Genomic DNA, 21,495 nt, shown 5'->3' on the forward strand with positions numbered 1-21,495 from the left:
AAAAAGAATCCTAACCGGTATTGGTCCATTACTAGATGCAAATGGCAGAATTATCAGTAATGATGCAGAAAAGGCAGAAGGCTTGAATACATATTTCAGTTCTGTATTTGAGAACAAAACAGGGGATGTAGTCATAGTATATGATGCTAACACTCTTTCCATTCCAGTAGTATCTCAGGAGGAGTGACTACTAAAGTTAGACATTTTAAAATCATCCAAGAGTTTTAAAAGAGCTGGTTGAAGAGCTCACTTGACCATTAATGTTGATTTTCAATAAGTCTTAGAACACTGGGAAAGTTCCAAAAGGCTGGAAGAAAGTTAATTTTGTCCCAATATTTAAAAAGAGTAAACAAGATGACCTGAATAATTATAGACCTGTTGGTCTGACATCAATCCTGGGTAAGAGAATGAAGCTGCTGATAGGGGGCTCAATTAATAAAGACTTAAAGGAGGGTAATATAATTAATGCCAGTCAACATGGGTTTATGGAAAATAGATCCTGTCAAACTAACTTGATATCGTCTCTTGTGAGATTATAAATTTGGTTGATAAAGGTAATAGCGGTGATACAGTACACTTAGATTTCTGTAAAGCTTTTGAGTTTGTACCTCATTTTGATTAAAAAGATTTTGATTAAAAAAATAAAACAATATCAGATTAATCTGGCACACATTAAATAGATTAAAAACTGGTTAACTGATAGGTTTCAAAATGTAATTGTAAAAAGGGGACTCGCTATCAAGCAGGTGTGTTTCCACTGGGGTCCCACAGTGACCCCAGTTGTTGTTCTAATGCTATTTAACATTTTTATCAGTGACCTGGAAGAAAACATAACATCATCACTGACAAAAATTGGAGATGACACAAAACTTGTAGGAGTGGTAAATAAGGAAGAAGACAGGTCCCTCATACAGAACAATCTAGATCACATGATAAGCTGGTTGCAAGCAAACAATATGCATTTTAATACGAATGAATGTAACTGTATACATCTAGGAACAAGCAATGTAGGCCATACTTACCCGATGGGGGACTCAATCCACCCCCAAATCTTTTTCAGAGTCACTGCTTCTAGGATAATCAGCTGAAGGTGAACTCCCAGTGCAACGCTGTGACCAAAAGAGCTAGTGCGATCCTGGGATGCGTAAATAGGGGAATTTTTAGTAGGAGTAAAGAGGTTATTTTACCTCTGTATTTGGTACTGGTGTGGCTGCTGATGGAATACTGTGTCTAGCTCTGTTGTATACCGTTCAAGAAGGATGTTGATACATTAGAGAGAGTTCAGAGTAGAACCATGAGAATGATTAAAGGATTAGAAAACATGCCTTATAGTGATAGACTCAAAGAGCTGAATCTATTTAGTTTACCAAAGGGAAGGCTAAGGGGTGACTTGATCATAGTTTAAACATGTTTTCCCTGAATGGGAAACAAATATTTAATAATGGGCTCTTCAGTCTAGCAGAAAAATGGATAAGCAATCTAATGGCTGGAAGTTGAAGCAAGACAAATTCAGACTGGAAATGTCTAACAGTGCAGGTAATTAACCGTTGGAACAAGTTATCAAGGGTCATGGTGGATTCTCCATCACTGGCAATTTTTAAATCAAGACTGGATGTTTTGTCTAAAAGATCAGAAAAGGGAAGCTGTGTGGCCTGTGTTATCCAGGAGGGCAGAGATGATCACAATTGAGAACTGCCGACCCAAAGCATCGTTAGTAACATGCACAGAAGACAAGGTATTCAATCCGATTCTGAAGTTATTAAATTCGCACACACACAGAGCAATGCCTCTTTGCCTACCTCAGTTACAGTTGTATTGATTTCTTTCTTTTTTTCCAGGGAAGATCAGTTTAACATGTTCCAGAGATTACTGTGTTTTAACCTTTCACCCTGGTCTAGACACCACTGAGTATCCACTGTCCCTTTTTAATGAGAAAATGGAGCCCCCTGTGGTCTTTCTGGCTGGACAGCGGAGCCAGCAAAATTCCCAGGAACAGATGGTGGGATTTTCTGACTGCACTGATACCACCAACCTGGCTCCCTCCAAACTACCCAAGTAAATTATTAAAGATGCAGTTTTCTTTCATCTTTCCAGTAAAATCTATCTTTGCTCTATAATCCTGTGCATTACTGACATTGCAGAGCACAGCACTACGCTCTCCCCTCCTTTGCATAAGGCTGTTACATGCGTGCAGCTAAGCACTGTGCGTGGTGAGACAGGGCGGAGGAGGGAGATGCTACACTATGCAGGGAGGTCTTGAGGGTAGATCAGGGGACTGGGAGTTGGACTCCTGTGGTCACCCTCCCACTGACTTGCTACCTGATGCTGCATTAGCCACGGCCTCTCTGTATCTGAGATTCCCCATTGGCAAAGTGGGGAATAATGCTGGTGGAAGGTATTTTGAGGCTCCGCTAATGTTTGTAAAGTTCTTTAAGACAGGGTTTCTCAACCCAGGGGGCATGACCCAAAACTGAGTCACCAGAATGCATCAAAAGGTCACATGGAAGGCCTAAGGGGTGGGATGGGTGCTGTTCCCAGGGAAGGAAGGAGGCTTAGGGGGGCTTGCAAGTCTCCTCCACATTCACCCCATAGCGGTGGCTCCTATCCCACAGGAGGGTTTGGGCTCAGGTCCCCGCTCTGGGCATTGCGGCCTGGTGCCCAGGGTTGCCGTGCTGCGCAGGTTTAGCCCAGCTACCCCTCCGTCAGGGGTTGGTGGGGGGATGGGGGCTGTCAAAGCAAATGTCAGGGGGTGGTGCAGCAACTCCATGCACTAGGTCACAATATCATTCACACAGATTTTGCCTGTCCACCCGCTGTCAGGGGGGCTAGGCCAAACCTGAGCAGCGCTGGGACCCCAAAGGTCTCAACACCTAGAGCGAGGAGGGGAGCCTAGCTAGCCCCACGGGAGAGGAGCAACGGGAGCTGCCGGCGGAGAGCTGCTGCTTTAAAATTGCCTGATATAAGACAGTAAGCAAGGGGAAATGTGATACTTTGCTGTTGATAATTTGGGACTGTTAGGTGCTCAGACAGAACAGGGACAATGCCCTCTGGCTGGGTGATACCCCCACTATCAGGTTGTTTTTGTTTTTCAGGATTATTTGGTTACTACAGTGAATTTCATGTCTCTTTGTGTGTCCCCCACTCTCACAGTGCCTTCCTGTGCCCTTGTCTACACAAACAAGTTGCACTGGTTTAATTAAAATGGGTTAAAACCATTTGAAGGCTTGTGTAGCTGCAGAATTGCACGAGTCAGGTGGGATTTTATACAGGTGCAAACCCCTACGTGGACACTCCTGTTTCAGTTTAAACGAGGTTTAGTTTAAGTCAATTAGAAACAGGTTTAAGATAAACCAAACTAAGAGTATCCACACAGGTTTAACTAAACCTATTTAAGCAAACTAGTGTAAACAGTATGTAGGCAACCTTAGTTAAACTAGTGAAAGCCCCTGCATAGACACACACATGAGTTATATTTGTTTAGCATGTGCCTTTAAATATACCGATGTAAGATAAACCACTACAAGGCAGGTTTAAATCAAATTAAGACTGTTCCCGCAGGCTTTTCCATTGCTTTTACAAAATCAGTTAAAATCACACTTTTACTTAAACATGTGCAACTTGATGTGTAATCCAGGTCTATGGGCTAAATTAAGCATCTTCTATGGTAGCTGACTCAGTTTAAGCTACGTCCATTTCATGTCCGTTAATATATTGTTCTAGCATTTTATTTACAGACTGAAACTTGTGACTATATCAACTCACTGGTGAGCAAAAAATACTAAATCGGCTTTTATTAACATCTTCATTTCAGTGGATACTGCTGTTAAGAGAGCCCTATTTCTTAAGTCAGAAAAAGATGGACTTCATTTAAATTGAAGTAAGACACACAGTTTGAAATCAGAGTATCCACACACAGACTTGTACTGAAATAATTTATAGAGCTGTAAACTACAACCTATTAGGGCTGGGTCTACATGCCAGGTTTTCTAGCAGTATAAATATGTTGGGGGGGTGTGATATTTTGTAACGATATGGTTATCGTTATATGGGTGTAAATGTGTCTTGTACGGCTATAACTTACTCCCCTTCTCAGATCGGAACAGCTATAGTGATATATGTATATTTATACCAGTATAACTGCAACCTCATAAGAGGGTTGTACTGCTCCAACTTTTCTGGTTGCAACTTTTGTTTGTAGACAAGTCCTCATTAACCAGCCAGCTCCCATGCAAACTACGTGTTGAACGGATTCACAGACATTGCACTAACCATAGTATTGCAGGTGTAAGCTGCCTTTTATTTTTTTTTGGCTAGTGGAGTTTACTTGTGAGTAGGCAAGGGGCTAGACTTGCAGAGGTACTTAGGCATTGCAAGGCCTAACCCCTAGGCACCCAGGCACCTCATGCCTTGTATGGGGAGAATTAGGCACTTAAGAAAGGGATGCTCAGAAGCCAGCAAGCTAACTAGCCAGGAGTGAAATGCAGAGGAAAGGGGTGGGACGTAGGCCCAGAGCCTCAAATATTTAATTATTTATACAAAGTGGAACAGCTTCAACAGGAAAGACCCCCTTTGCCCCCCCAGTACCTTGGTGGTTAGGGCACTCCCCTGGACTGTGGGGTCAAGTCCTGCACCAAATCAGGCAGAACAGGATCCAAACCTGGGTGTTTTCCATACCTGGTGAGTATCCTAACCACCAGGCTATTGGGTACTCTGAGAGGACACAGACCCTTTCCCTCTCTCATACCTCTATTTTAGCAAGGGCCCAAGTCTGTAGGCATGGTCCAGTCATGGCTTCAGACTCAGGCAAGACAGGTCAGGGATAGCTGGAAATTCGGCTTGCAATAGGGCACCATTCAAACGGTAGCTGGTACGCAGATCAGAATCCAGTTGTCCTGATCCCGAGTTTAATTAGTAAATGGCCATCAACCCTGCTTTACTTCTCTTTTTGCTTTTTTCAAATGAGCCAGATTTCTTCCCAGCAGCCACCACCAAAGGGGGCCAAGGGGGAATCCACCATTGCCAGGTGAGTGCAGTAGAATCCTATGCAAAAATATCTCCCTTGTTATTATCATGTTTTAATGGCTCTGTAGAGACGTTTCTCTTCCACTGCAGCCCCTCCGCCCTCTCCCCCGAGGCAAATGGAGGAGTTTTACTGGACTCGGACCCTGCAGCCCAGGATAATGAAGTATCTGAGCACAGTCACCTGAAGGAAATCCCAAGTCAGTCGGCTTCCTCCTCACCCCCTTAAGAAGAAGCAGCAGCCAGCTTGCAGCTGCAGCCCTTTGCCAACCTATTATCGGGGCTGCTTCCAGGAAACCATTGCAGCATGCTGGCAATAAAGGACTGGATCAGGTTGGAAAGGGGCGGAGCTGGCTGTGAGTTTCAGGACCCTAGGCATGTTTTAACTCGGCGTAGTCTGAACATTGTTCATGTAAGAGCCTCCTGGAAAAGACTCACAGATTTGGGCCCTAAGAAGGGAAAGGTCTCTCTGCATGGGGAGTGGAACAGACGCCATTGTCTCTTCATTTCCTGGTATTTGCACTGTGGTCATGTCAGATTTCACAAGCGGGGTTGATTTGTCTCAGTGCACAAATGGGAGAGGCCTAAGGGATGCCTCTGTAGTACCGGAGGGTCCCCTGTGCACAGATTTCCCACTTTCCGTGCAGAAAAGGGACTCGAGCACCTTCACAGCAATGCAGAGCGGGGTGGGAAGTAAATGTAACCCATTGGTGAGCCACAGGTCCCCTCTTTGTGTCTGATCTGCAGAAGGTGTGTGTTTATTCCAGCCACAGCCAGCAAGATGAGCTGCTATCGCTTGAGCTACACTTTTCGCTCTGGAGGTCCCCGATTCAATCCCTGGTGTGTTGGCCAAGATGGCAGCTCTCACATAAATAGGTCAGGAATGGGGCTGAGGGAAGCATGGGAATGTAATACAGCCAGAGGTATTCTTTTGAGAAGGCCCCAGAGTCAGCCACAGTTAGTGTCTCTCTAATAGGCAGAAAGGTGCTGGGCTTTGAGAGCCAAGCCACCCTTTTCTTCTGTGAGGGGAGTGGGAAGGCAGAGGAAATTTCACCAAGGGAACCTCATAAATGTCTTGTCCCTCCACAGGTCACCTCATAAAAGCAGGATCTGGCCCATTATTATTAAAGGGCTCTGGTAGTGCTGAATCCGACTGCTGACGGGTTGCAAGCATTCCTACTTCTTTCGCCTTAATGGGTTGTTTCATGATGTAGGAGCAAGAAGCACAAGCTGCTGCATTTCCATGCATACACAGAGCAGCAAATACTTCCGGCCTGGTTGACGTGTTCCTGCACAGCAGTTTCTTTGGGGGAGGGGAAAGTTTAGCACTCATGCAGCACATCTGTAATGGGGTTTGCACTGGGGGAGTCCACTTTGACACTAAAGAAAACAAGGACAAAAGTAGAATCTTCATGGGAGAGCAAAGTGTGTCTCTCTCCTCAGGGACATGCTGCATTGGCTCTGCCTCAGTTAATGGCCTCAGTTAACAGGAAGAAGGCCTAGAAATATCAAGGTACAGCACACAAAACAAACTCCTTGCAGCTACATAGCTACAAACACCACATTCACCAGAAAAAGAGGTGAGCTTCTTCCCCCGGAGTCTTTATTGTCCATCCTAAAAACCCATCCCTTAAGTCCTATGGCCCCACCATAATGGAGGGGAACTAGAGACTAAATTACACAGGGTTAGCAGCTGAATTATTCAAGTCTTTGGGGACTTTTGTCTATAATGGTTTGTGTTCCTCTATATACTCATTGTTTGCTCCTGTGACTCCCATCCTGGGCATATGGGTGTTTTACAACAATAAAAGAGTCCTCTATAGACCAAGGAGACGGTAACAATGGCCCTGTAGATCTGCCTGAGTCAGAAGGTCCGACTACCTCTGGACACATTTTGATGTGCATTACTAACGATATAGTCACTCAGGTACCATGGTTATGAGTACAGTATAACTAGACAGAATTCAGAGCACTAGTCCAGTGTGTATTTAAGGAAAATCAAGATAATAAAATAATAGATGCTAGAGACAGGCAAGACCCATTGGCCCAGATTTGCAGCCAGGCTTCCAGCTGGCCTCCATTTTTTGCAGGTGTCATCTTGTGCCATGATAATTTGTGACGAGAAGTGATAGTAATAACGCATCTGTCTGATCTACAGGCACAGAAACACAGGCACAATAATTTAAGGGCACAAAACTCTGCCTATACAAACAGGACACTTCTGCATGCTTGGCCCATTAGTTATCTCCAGTCAAGGCAGGCCTTTCCCCTCCAGGACACTGTCTAGTGTTTTATCTAGTTTTAAATGGTCCCAACTAAGGGGGCCTCCAACCATTCCCTTTGGGGGGAATTTTCCACTTTAAGTGATTTGGCCAAAGGGAAGTTTTCCACATGGTGGCTCTAAATTTTCCTTTCCCTAGTTTCATCCTGTCCCTCCTAATCCGATCCTCTCTATGATGCTGCCTGTTTGAATTGGCCCTTTGCTATTTTTGTCACTCTCGGAGGCATCGAGCCGGTGAACTTGTCTGGCTTTTAATTGTGTCCTCCCAGTAACAAAGCAGTTTAGACTCACTTAGTCATGTGCAGCCTGCCAAGCTGCCGAGTTTCCTTTTTTCAGTCTGGCTCTCCTCTCCCACCCGGCTTGGCTTGCTGTTGCTAATCGCAGGTAAGTACGTGTCCCAATCCCTAGAGCCCAGGGCATTCACAGCTGTCGCATTGTTATTATGAGAAGTGAGGGTCATCCTCCTTTGATAAGAGCAGCTATTTCAGACAGAACGTTTGTGGGGCTAATTGCGGGGAGAATTGCAGAGGATTTATTGCAGAGCTGGTTTAATGGATTGTGTCCATCTGCATGATGGCAGCAGAGGGGGAAGATCCCACAGCATACATGTGCAGCTAGTTCCTGACGAAGAAGTCCCCATTGCAGTCACTGCCATGCTAAAGTCTGCAGTGCAAGCAATTAATTTTAATTCTGCTTTTTTGTTCTTTTTCTTCTTTGTGATGCTTCCCTTTACCTTTTCTCTTTGGTCAGCCGCAGTGAAACAGTCTCCTCCCCTCCCCCTCTGCCCCCCCCCCCCGCCCCCGCAGCACTGTCCTCTGAATCCCTTGAATGTAGGCAGTTCCTTTCCTCTGACCGCCCCGGAGCGTTTGACAAACAAGTGAATAGCTCGTCTCCCGATGAAGGTAGGTGGCAAATACGCTTTTTGCAGAGCGGGTAAACAGAGGCATCGAGAGACGAATGCCTTTGTGTCTGTGGGTGAGCTGCAAAGAGGCCTACAGTGTAGTGTGGGCAGAGGCAGTAACACATGTTCATGCCCAAACCACTCCTCTGTCCTCACACTAAAGCCCTCTGAAAGGCAGCTGCATCCTCCCCGATCATGGGCTTGAATGGACACGCCTGCCAGAGTACGAGGTGGGTATGAGGCATGCATGCCAATGTAGTGTGGACACTCACAGGTGAGCTTGGACAGCACAGAGTTGCTTGAGGGGGTATGTGGACCTGGGTACACTATGCAGTGTAGACATAGCCCAAGAGTTGTGGGACTTGTCTTGAATTGGATTTGGAAGGTGTTAGCTAACGTGGGTCGCCTGTTTAGTGCAGACAATGCAGTTTGCCATTCTTGACCTATTGCACGTGTTAAAAGTGCACTTTAGGCTGCTAGCATGTGTTAGCTCCCACCTTCCCAATCCTAGTCTAGACAAGGCCTTAATCTCAGATCGCTTACTCTAGCTCCAGAAACACCAGCTTCCATTATAGTATAATGAAAGGATCTGTGGTATGCTTTATTTGGAAGATGCTGTGACCCAGTGGCCAGGGCAGGAGACTGGGAATTAGGAGACCTGCATTTTATACCCCGCTGTGCCATTAACCAGCTGGGTGATGTTGGCCAGGTCACTTCACTGCTCTCTGCTGCAGTTTTCCCATCTGTAAAATGGGGATAATGATATGGCCCTTCCTTCGTAAGATCCTTTACGATCTATGGATGAAAATCACGATATAACAGTTAAGGGCTAGAATCACAATGAAACTTAAGTGTGGCGACCCTCAGCATCACCATGCAGAAAATTACTGGCATTCACAAAAGCCTGGGTTAGGCACCTACGCTCCCTCTACAATGCATGGGGAGAGGGATCAGAGAGAGACAGCAAATGGGAGACTGACACTCTACCCCAGTGATCCAAGCATTTACTGGGGAGATCCCAGCTCCAGTAACTTTTTAATAACCATTTATCCACATTGTGATCGCTTCAATAGGAGAGACTGCGGGAGCCCTAGATTCAAATCGCCCAGTGGTTAGTGCACTCACCTGAGACGTGGCAGATGCTAGCTGCAACCCCTGCTGCTCCTCAGGCAGAGTGTGGACTTGAGCTGGGGGTCTCCTGCATCTCACGTAAGTACCCCAACTACTGGGCTAAAAGTTATGGAGGAGCAGAGAAATGCCTATTCCTCCTCCCCTCCGCTTTCCCTGTTCATATATTGCTCTGGGGCTTAGGTGCCCTGCCCAGACACCTGGCATGGGGCTGCAGTGCACATGCCTAGGGCACTTTTACTGCAAAAATGTAGGTGCCAAGTGAGTTTAGGCACCTACAAGTTCAGAGAAAATTGAGCAGGGGATTTGTGAATCCCAGTGGGGCCTGATTCTGGGATTTAGGTGCCTAAAGTGGCAGTTAAGTGCCTAAATCCTTTTGTGACTCTAGCCCTAAGTCTTTAAATGTTATTTTGCACTGACTTGCAGTGCTCTCTATTCTTGACACCTTTAGATCCTTCACTGTAAGGGCCAATAGGGGATTTTTAAATCCTGGTTATGACATATTACTTATAGCATAGGCTTCCTCCTTTCCCCAGGGTTGCTCAACCCCTGCTCAGCTCCAGGCCCTGCCCCCTCTCCACCCCTTCCCTCAACTCCCCCCCGGAGTTGGCGCCTATGACTTATATTGTCCATTATGAACAATATCCATTACTAATTCAGTCCCCATTTTGATCAGAGAATGTGTCACAAACCCACTGTGATGAGCTGCTTATTTACTGATTATTCATAAGTATTCATCAAATAATTGAGATTAATAAGTTTCAGCCTAGGGGGTGTTAGTAAATTGTTTGCTTCTCCTGTTCATGTTGTGTGGATATCGTATAGCACTGTTTCTGCTCCCTGGCTGGCTGGTTGAAATGTTTTAAACGGGAGAATACTTTTCAGTTTGAATTGACAGTTACATAATCATTGGTGCAAATACAAAATTTCAAGATTGGGAACCATTTTCATGACTTCCTAGTTGCAGTCCAAAAACCTGTGACTACCAATAATGAGAGCCCACGAATCATGGCAGTCCAAACTTGGCCTTTCTAAATGTGACACGTTTACAGATCAGGGTTTGGTCACTTTTCAGCTCTACCCTTAATAATGCATAAAAGCTGGTACATTTTGAAGTACAGGCTAGTGGCAGCATGGCTCGCAATGATAAATCCTATTGAAGTGACAAAGCAAGCTCGCGCTCGATGTAATACATTGTTGCCCTGCTTGCGAGCTGAAATGTAGCTTAAATCATTATTGCTTTACACGAACATTACACGAATGTGGAACAGTGTGGGTTCCCTCACTCTGTAATTAAACCCTTCTCTGCAGCTGGATTTGTTAACAGCTTTTTCTAATTTCGGGGACAAAGAGGAAGCTGCACTGGGCATTTTCAGCATCATTAACAGATGTGCCCAGAATGACTTGGACAAATGTAAGTTGTGGCCACACAGCTGTGCACAGTGTCGTTGCTCTGATGTTCAGAACTAAACTCGAAAAATACTTAGTAAGTCTATCTTCATAAGGTGCTGGATGAAAGAAAGGCACCTATTGTAAAGTCAGGGAACGGCACCTTCATTCCAGGTTTGGCCTGGAGTCTAGCATGCACAGTTGCATCACTGGTGTCTGAACAGATGGATTCCATGTGGGTATCCATAGAAAGCTGCTGCCCTTCTCTGGCAAGGTGGTCTAGTAGCAAGAACACAGGACTAGGAGCCTAGAACTCCTGAGTTCTAACCTCAGTTCCACCGCGATGAGGGTAGGTCTGTACTCCAGAGTTAACCAGGGCTCCTAAACAGCTGTTCCCCCCACCTATCTCACACACGCACAACGCCTTTCCCCGAGTTTAGTGGTGCTTTCAAACCTGGCTAGCTGGCTTGTTCAGGGCTAAAGCCTGCATGCTACTTTTATCCAGGCTGGTAACCCATCCACGTTGAAATGAGGACAGGGGCAAAACCACTTGGGAGCTGATAGCCCTCCTGTGCCTTCTCACTCTTCCCTCTGTGTGCTCAGAAGGCAGATAAGAGTTCCTTCTATTGCTAGGTGCACATGGACTCCACGCTCCCTGGAACAGAAATTTTCCATAGCAGTAGCTGTTGGTCCAAGCCTGCACACTATGCTTCCACAACCTTTTCAGTCCTTTTCTACGGCTTGTGGTCTGGGACAGAACTTCCTGAGTCCAGGGCTCCTACTTCCTTAGACTCAACCTTCATGTAAAAATATAAATAGCTTTGAGCATTTATAGTTAGTGGGGAATCAGGGATTTCCCCCCTTCTGCCTTGCTTCTCCTACCCGGTAAGTGACCCACACGAGAGCTGCTTTTACTTCCTGGGAGTCCCATATCCCATTGAAGTGTGACATCTCAGAACATAAGAGCGGCCATACTGGGTCAGACCAAAGGTCCATCTAGCCCAGTGTCCTGTCTTCCGATGGTGGCCAATGCCAGGTAATTATCACTCCTTCCCTCCCCACACCAAGCAGTCCCAGGAGTTCAGACTTGACAAGCACCTGATGGAGATCACCCTGAGGCCCTGCCTGGACCCGGGACCTTACCGGTCCCCATCTTGTTGGCTGGAGCTGCCAAGTGGTGTCTTACCAGTACTGACGGAATAGCAGACACAAAGACTCCTCTAAAGAGGGGCACAATGAGGGTGAAGAGCAGCACCTTCACTGGAAGGAGGTCTGCTAAGACATGGGCAGCTTCTCCCCGTCCTTGGAGCCAAGTGACTCTCCACACCCTGGAGCTGGCACATCTGGAGTTCATGGGGATCACAGGCTGGCACTGACAGTATTGGGAGCTTCTAGTACTCCAAAACCAACCACTAAGGCACATAATGACAGTAGGAGCAGACCGCCTTTGGCACTAGGGGTTCCACACCAAGCCTAGACAACCATGCCCGCATCAACAGATTCAATTCCAAAGACGCCCACTAGTTCTCCTGTCAGACCTTGGTACACCCTTCTTGAGGATCTGGCAATTTACTTGGATCCGGAGTCCCTGATCCTTTCAGATCCAGTGATAGCAAGAGACTTCACAACACAAGAAGTCACCCACCAGTCCTGAGCACCAGCAGGGCTATGGATTCTCTAACACTGTTGGGATGCTAGTCACCTGATGTACCCAGGCTTCCTTCCCCACCCCTCCTTGATCTGCACGGAACACACACAGTCACTCTTCTTTTAGGGTTCACTCCAGGCAATTTATTTAGGTCCCCTCCGCCAGGGGAGGGGCAATACAACTCTTCTAATACTGCGGCCCTATTACTTTCAGACCCTGTTCAGGACCCTGGGAAGAAAAAAGATCTTCCTTCCTTAGGATCTCCTTCAGCCTGGGCACAGCTAGCCCTGCCCTCCCCCTCCACCACCTTCCTGCCTTTTATCAAACTAGTCATTTGATGGGCCAGTGTAGCAGGGCAGTTACCCTGCTCCTGAGAGAAAAGACTGGGCTGATTGGGGAAGTAGTCGCAGTTGGGGCCACGCCCCAGTCAGGCCGCAGCTGGCCCTATAAAAGGGCTGTGATGCAGGGGCCCAGTCTCTCTCCCGCTTTGGAGGGTGAAGGACCTGGCTGCCTGGTAGCACAGGGAGCAGAGCAGGGCAGGGCAGGGCAGGGGAAAGGCAAGAGGAGCTGGGGAGCTCCAGCCTGGCAAATCCCCAGGCTGCAGGCCTGGTTAAAGGCCAAAACAGAGACTGCAGCCCAGAGTTAGGCAAAGGCAGCTAGTCCGACCCCCATGCCATGATGAGTGGCCTTTTACAAACTGCCGTTTGCCCCAGTGAGTGAGGGCTAGATGAAGACTGGCAGTAGCCACTGAGGCAAGGTGGGTGTAAAGGGTGGGGGTTCCCCTGGGAGGGGACACCCAGAGTGTGGGGGTACTGCAGAGGGCAGAACCCCAGGGTAAGGGGCACTGGGGTCTGGGAGGGACATGGGGGCCTGAGGCAAGCGAGACATCAGCCAGCAGAGGGCGCTCTGGAGGCTGAAGAGCTAATTCCCAAGATGACCAGCAGGAGGTGCCGCACTGGTGAGTCTAGCTTTGCTACAGCCAATTAGTTCCCTAATTCACCCAGCCTCCCTGTTGGATTTTCTCATGCCTCCCTACTTCCTCATCAGCCATCAGTGTGGAAACTGATTGAGGCTACAGTGATCAGCGTGCTGACCTATCAGGCCTCAGCACCCTGTCACACCTGGTTACACCACTGGCCGAGCTACCAAACTCCAACAGATACTGATGGCTCTGCCCTTCAAGGCCAATGACTCTTACTCTGAAGAAGAGCAGGAGATGGTGCTATCAGTTCTGCCAATGGCCCATACATGGTATTTCAGCCTGGATAGGGCCTCCAGATGCCCTTGGGAACACCCATATCTCCAAGGCCCTTACCTACCTACCAGGGCTCAACAGTACCCCACCAAGGGGTCCCTCCTCCTATCACTACAATCCTACCCACTGGCATTACTAGAGTGCCTGGGACCCCTACAAAAGAGCCCCAGAATTTGAACAGTAGGGGCATTGCTCTTGCCAAAGATCACATCCAGAGGAAGAATCCGAACTGTTCCCAGAGCAGGGTGAGAACAAGAGCAGCCAGTACCGCTGGATCTGCTTCTGGCTTCTTCTTCATCCTCAGATGAGGCAGTAGTACCAGTTTCCCTCACCCCTTTAGAGGATTACACACAGTACCAAGGGCTTCTAAGTAGGACTGCCGAAACCTTCCAGATTCTGCTGAAGGAGATTCAGAATCCCACACACAGGCTGCTGGCCATTCTCCAGTTGCAAGCTCCCTTCAGAGTTACACTTCCTATTGATGAGGCCATTTTGGAGCCTACCAATGACATTTGGTACACACCGGCCACCTGTGGCCCTACTTCCAAGAGGGCTGAAAATAAATATTTCATTCCCTCTAAGGGGGCAGAGCATTTATTCTTTCACCTGAACCCAAACTCCAAACCAGTGGAGCAGACAATATCGATTGAGATTTACTCCTTTGGATAAGGATGTCAAGAGATTTTCCTCCGCCAGCCCACTTTTCCATATTGCGAACTACCAGGCACTGGTGTCTAAGCGTAACTTTATTAACTACAACAAGCTACCAAAGTTCATCAGTAAATTACAATAGGAAAGTAGGCCCCAATTCCAGGCTATCCTTGATGAAGAGATATTATTAACCAGGTCATCCCTTCAGGCATCATTCAATACAGAGACTGTGGCATCTCACTTCATGGCAATCTGGCGGTTATGAGACTGGCTTCATGGCTGAGGTCATCAGGGTTTCCCAAGAAAGTTTAAATAACTTTTTCTGTGAAAAGACCAATGAGTCACTTCATTCACTCTAAGACATGCATTTCACCCTCTGTTCCTGAGAAATCTACAACCCAGCTCCTCACAGACAATACTCTAAGACAGAACAACACAGATATTGGCCAGCCCCATGCCATTCTACCATCAGAGGCTCTATGATCCACCAAGAAAACACCAGCAGGTACAGCGTGGCAGATATACCACCCCGCCACCATCCCCTCTCCAGATCCAGCCATCTACAAAGAAGGCATTTTGACAAGATATTTGAGAGCCATCAACGAGTCCCAGCACAGCCAGTCTCCGTCACCCCCTTCACTGGCCGCCTGACCCGTTTCCTTCCAAAACCTAACTTTGGACAAATGGATTTTCAACTTCATCTCAACCGAATTCCTCTATATCCCTTCCCCAAATCGCCTTCATTGTCAGGCAGGAGGTAGAATCCCTGATCTATTTAGGGATGATAGAGCTGGTATCTCTTCAACACAAGGCAAGGGCTTTTACTCCAAATATTTCAGGCAGCTGAACGTCTTCATCCACCACTCAAGATTCAGGAGAATTACCCTCGCAGATATAATCTCCTCCCTGGATGTTGACAACTAGTTTGCGATTCTTACTTTAAAGGATGCTTATTTTCACGTAGAAATCCACCTAGCACACAGGAAATTCCTGTGTTTTATGGTGAGCTCAGAGCACTTCTATAGAATCATAGATTCCAAGGCCAGAAGGGACAACTGTGATCATCTAATCCACCTTCCTGTTTAACACAAGCCACAGAACGTCTCCAAAATCATTCCTAGATGATTTAGAAATCTTCCAATCTTGATTTTGAAATTGCCAGTGTTGGCAAATCAACCCAATCCCAGTACAAGGTGCTCCCCTTTGGACTTTCCATGCATCTAAGGGTTTGTAGAAAGGTCATGGCCGTAGTAGCAGTTCACCTGCACTGTCAGAGCTATCCTATATTTCTAGGGTGACCAGACAGCAAGTGAGAAAAATCGGGACGGGGGTGGGGGGTAATAGGACCCTATATAAGAAAGACCCCAAAATCAGGACAGTCCCTATAAACTCGGGACATGTGGTCACCCTATATATTTCCCTACCTGGATGACTGGCTCCTCAAATCTCAATTGTTCAAGAAGTGCAGGTAATGCTCACCACCCTGCTCAACCTTTCTCTCTCCTTGGGTCGTCAAGTAAACCCAGAAAAGTCCATTTAACACCTTCAATGGCTACAGAATTTATTGGAGCAGTCCTGGACTCAGTTGTGGCCAGGGCTTACTTACTGCAGGACAGATGCCTAGCAAGAAAAGATCTCAGCATCCAACTTTGACTCAGTCCTCACACAACAGTCTGGTCCTGCTTGGTCTTCCTAGACCACAGGGTGTCATGCACCTATGTGCCACCTTTTCCAGACTTCTCCTGCACTGCCTCCAGACCTAGCTGAGGAAGGTCTATGTCCTAAACAGGGATTCCTTGGACAATGTGTGGTCTTGGGTAAATCACAACCTGCCCATTTCCCTATATGCACCTTCACAAATACTGACCTTTTCTTCCCCATGTAAAAATTCCTTCCAACACAGTCCAATTGACAAGGCCCATATTGTTATATTTGGAAGAGGACTGTGTATGTATCTCCTCTGTAACAATCTGTAATGAACAAAATTGCTACCTGCCACTGAGACAGCAGAGTCCTTAGAGATTAAACAGTGCAGTAAATTTAAAACTAGGGTGTATTGGTAAGATAAATACATTACACCAATCACTAGGTGTATAATCTTCACACCTTCCTTTCCCTTCACTTGTCTTGTCTCCATTGTAAGATCTTTGGGGCAAGGAACTTGTCTTAATCTATGGGTCAAAGCCTGATCCTAGAGAAGGCAAGGAGCATTTTACTTTTGATTCCAATGAGGGCACAGTTGGGTTGTATGTACAGCTCCATGTATTTATGGAGCTGTGTAAGTGTTACCCTGACCAAGAAGAAAGCTTATGCATAAGAGAGACAGAGAGTGTGTCTTGGCAAAGTCCCCTGGGTGCCCCAGCAAAGCACGTATATTGTCAGAGTGGGCGTGTTCATGGGGCAGGGAGAGTGAGTTCACAGCTTTGTTTATATCAGACTTGCCCAGGACTGTTTTTTGTTTTGCTTTTTTAATCTCTCGCAGATGCAAGGCGCAGAACCCACAATTAACCACCTCAAGCAGAGCCAGCAATAAACAAAAGCCTTTCAGTGCAAATCATTTTGGGGGCCTGTAGGCTTTGATAGAGCCTCAGATGGACTTTAAGCCAGGGGTTTATGATGAGACCAGTCACATTATATTTGTTCTGGAGACATGTTAAAATAGTACCACTGTATTGTGGGTCTAACAAAGCCTTCACATGAAGTTCACTTTTCAGTGTTCTTCTTTGACCATGGATTTTGCTAAATCCACTTGATAGTAAATTTATACTAATTTATTTAGTTGGTAAGCTCTCTGGGGCAGTGGTCATTTTTTCCATAGATATAAGTACAGAGCCTAGCACAGTGGGTCCCAGATGGGTGGCCTGTATGTGCTAGCACAATACAAATAAATAATAATACTCATTCATTTAAAACCAATCAGTCAGTAGAGAGAGACTGCTGGCATCTTCTATTTGAATCCTATGACATATGAGGCAGAACCATTAAGGGAAAGATTAGAAATTCATATTTTTATACTCTGCTGAGAATTATACAATGGCCAGCTGAGTATCAGTGTGTGAAATGAGTTTGGTGGGTCTCAGCCCATTTTCTTTTGGAAGGGTCTTTCCATCACAACTGATATGTTCTTGCCAGCCTCAATGGACTGTCCAAAGACTGAATGCAAAAATAAAGGCTGATGGACCCCGTCATGCTTCCCTCCAGGTGAGGAGTGGGGCACGCTGGCCCTGTTGTGTGAGGAAACATGCTTTGCTGCTGACCATTTTGATCCTTTGCTGTAGATGGCTGACTTTGACTGGAGCTTACTGCAGTGATAGACCTTAGGAAAACCTAGAGAGAGAATTTGATTTCTAACTATCTTGCCTCTTGTCTTGCCATTTACACCTATGCAAAACTTTGAATTGTAGCACTTTGTCCTCACGTTGTACAGATGTTAATGATGACTCAAAGTGCAAGACAGTGGAGAATTATGTTCTAAATGTATATCTTTTGGTGATCTATCTATCCAGTTGTAACAGTTCAGCAGTAGAGCTGATTGAAAAATGGAATTTCCATCCCATGGGAAATTCCAAGATTTCAAAATTTTGTTTTGTCCCAAATTGTTATGAAAACTCAAAATCTGAGTTTTTTATTAAATGAAATATTCTGAAATGTTTCATTTTAGCCTTACCACAATGTTTAGGTTTGATAAGGTCAAAAAGTTTCATTTTGACTTTATTATTTCAACTGATATTATAATATAAAAGTCAAAACATTTTAATTTTATATATTATACATTTTAATATAAAAGTAATATAATATGAAAGTCAAAGCAAAGTTAAGGAGTACTTGTAGCACCTTAGAGACTAACCAATTTATTTGAGCATAAGCTTTCGTGAGCTACAGCTCACTTCATCGGATGCATACTGTGGAAAGTGTAGAAGATCTTTTTATACACACAAAGCATGAAAAAATACCTCCCCCACCCCACTCTCCTGCTGATAATACCTTATCTAAAGTGATCACTCTCCTTACAATGTGTATGATAATCAAATTGGGCCATTTCCAGCACAAATCCAGGGTTCAACAAGAACGTCAGGGGGGGGGTAGGAAAAAAGAAGGGGAAATAGGTTACCTTGCATAATGACTTAGCCACTCCCAGTCTCTATTCAAGCCTAAGTTAATTGTATCCAATTTGCAAATGAATTCCAATTCAGCAGTCTCTCGCTGGAGTCTGGATTTGAAGTTTTTTTGTTGTAATATCGCAACTTTCATGTCTGTAATCGCGTGACCAGAGAGATTGAAGTGTTCTCCGACTGATTTATGAATGTTATAATTCTTGACATCTGATTTGTGTCCATTTATTCTTTTACGTCACTTTAGATAAGCTATTACCAACAGGAGAGTGGGTTTGTGTGTGGGGGGGGGGGGGAGAAAACCTGGATTTGTGCTGGAAATTGCCCAACTTGATTATCATACACATTGTAAGGAGAGTGATCACTTTAGATAAGCTATTTCCAGCAGGAGAGTGGGGTGGGGGGAGGTATTTTTTTAATGCTTTGTGTGTATAAAAAGATCTTCTACACTTTCCACAGTATGCATCCGATGAAGTGAGCTGTAGCTCACGAAAGCTTATGCTCAAATAAATTGGTTAGTCTCTAAGGTGCCACAAGTACTCCTTTTCTTTTTGCGAATACAGACTAACACGGCTGTTACTCTGAAACCTGTCATTAAAGCAAAGTTGAAACTAAACATTTTGATAATTTCCAATTAAAAAATTGAAAAAAATCTGTTTCCACAAAAAATTTCATTTTAATCAAATTGGCATTTTCTGATGGAAAAAACATTCAGCTGGAAAAGTTTTGCCCAGTTCTACTCAGCAGTTCTGACTAATCTAGAGCAATGATCACTCTGTGTGAAATCATTAGCAGTGGTGACTGGGTCACAGACTAAATGACTTTGTCTTGAAAACATTTTTGTCATAAACTCTAACCTGCATCTCCCTGATCTGTCAAACTTGAAAGAAACAAAACAGTAAACAGGATGGAAATGACCTACTGGAGAATTTCCAGCTGGCTGTGGTTCCTCCTTTATCCAAACCAAACTGGGAACTAAATGTCTAAAGATAATGTCCTTAAAGCGCAAAATTTTAGATCAGCATTATTTTGGTCCTCTCCTGCTTCTACTGAAGCTAGTGGAAGTTTTGCTAGTGATTTCAAAGGGCGTGAGGTCAAGCCCAATGTGATCAATTATACTTGCACAGTGTAAGGCTGACGAGATCAACTCTCTCCTGATTTTGTATTGGTTCCTCATGCCCATAATTATTAAGCATTTTAATACATATTAGTAATTTGCTAAACATGTTTCCTCCCAGCCAAGACACGCAGGATGCTGGACAGACCATTAAAATACAATAATATTAATTATGTATCTATAAAAATATCAGAAAACATACCAGGGTAGCGCTTCAGCTGGTAAATCAGGGTAACACCATTGAAGCCAATGCAAATATGTTGAATTACGTCAGCTGAAGAATTGGTTCACAATGTTTGTGTCTGTGTGTCTTTGTATTTAGGGATGGTGGCACATAGATTTGTAGCACAGAAGACTGAAGTCCTCTTTATTCACAAAACACACAGAGCCTGGACAGCAGCCATGCAAACTTCTCTTGTGTAGAGGGAGCAAAAATCAAAATTTCTTTCTAATTTAGAATTTCCTTCCAAATGTTGGCCTTTGTTTTTGTCCTTAACTGGGATGAAATGTTGAAATACTGAACCTTTCCATGGAATGAAAAGTTCAGACACCTCTGAATAAAAAATGTTTAGAATGCTTTCAGGGGTGCTGAAACTAGGGGTGCTGGAGATGTAGCAGCACCCCCTGGCTTGAAGTGGTTTCCATCATATATAAGGGTTACAGTTTTGTTCAGTGACCTTCAGCACCCCCACTATACAAATTGTTCTAACACCACGGAATGTTTTGTTTTTTTGGTGTGTTGAACCCGAGCAAATATTTTGTTTAGAGTCACTGTCATGTTAAACTGCATCGGCCACTGGTGCTGCAGTGCCTCATGGGAGTTGTAGTGTGGGAGACTTGTGCCTAAAGCCTTCCCTGGAGACTGGACTCCCTGGAGACTGGACTCAATCTCAATTGATGCACCACAGTCATGTGATCTCCATGATGCACACACCCCACACAGCTGGGTCAGAGGGAAGATTACAGTGCACCTTGGGAGATATATACATGTGGCAATGAACAGCTGTCATGACTAGAGCCAGTCCAATGTTTTCATTCAGCACTTATTTTAACGGAAACTGGTATTTTCTTTAAACTGGAAACTTTTTCAAAAAGCTTCCTTTTTTTTTAAAAAAAAAAATTTCTTTGGTAGTAATTAAAACATTTCAACACTGAGCCAGATTCTGAACTGAGTCTGAGTCACTTCCCTGGACTTTCTTTGGCTTTATGCTAGTGCAATCAAGTCCATGACTAGAACTCCTACGTGCTATGGTAATACAGATTAATAATAATACTGATTTCACAGCAGGGATGCTCAAACTATGTCCAGCTGGGGACCCTGTTGGCAACTTGCCAGAAGTCATCAGCCCTAATCTGTATCACATGATATCTATTGCTCTCCATATTCAAAGTGCTCAACAAACTTTAATTATTAAACCTCAGATAAACATGACTACCCACCACAAAGCTGAACTCATCTTTAATAGGGCACTCTAGCCCACAAAAACCTACAGCTCCCACCATGCAAGTCTCCCTACTTGGAGGTCTGGTCTTTGTGAGCCACATCTCTGTTAAAGATAGTTATTGCAGTGCTGTTGTAGCCATGTGCGTCCCAGGATATTGCACTCTGTGTCGCTTCTCTCTTTCACCAACCGAAGTTGGTCCAGTAAAACATATTATCTCACTCACCTTGTCTCTTTGAAGATAGTTAGTCATGGGACTTGGGTTAAAACCCCTGGGGCATGTTTGGTTCATGGGCTTGTACCTTGGCCATCTCTGTTTTACAGGACCTTTTGTGCACTCATTGATGAAGGAATCCTGCTAGACATCCTACAATGCCATCCTTTGAGACCTTTTAAAACAAAAAACGCCAGGGCCATGAAAAAAGACATAAACCTCCATGGTGGTAGACATATCCCTGCAGTGCTTCAGAGCATACACAGCAGCACCTCCCTCCCCACTCCACTGAGCAAGAGACTTGAGCAAGGGCATTGTGCTCCGATGGGCAAGGCAAG

This window comes from Caretta caretta, chromosome 5, assembly GCF_965140235.1.
Source record: "Caretta caretta isolate rCarCar2 chromosome 5, rCarCar1.hap1, whole genome shotgun sequence".
Classification (NCBI taxonomy): Eukaryota; Metazoa; Chordata; order Testudines; family Cheloniidae; genus Caretta; species Caretta caretta.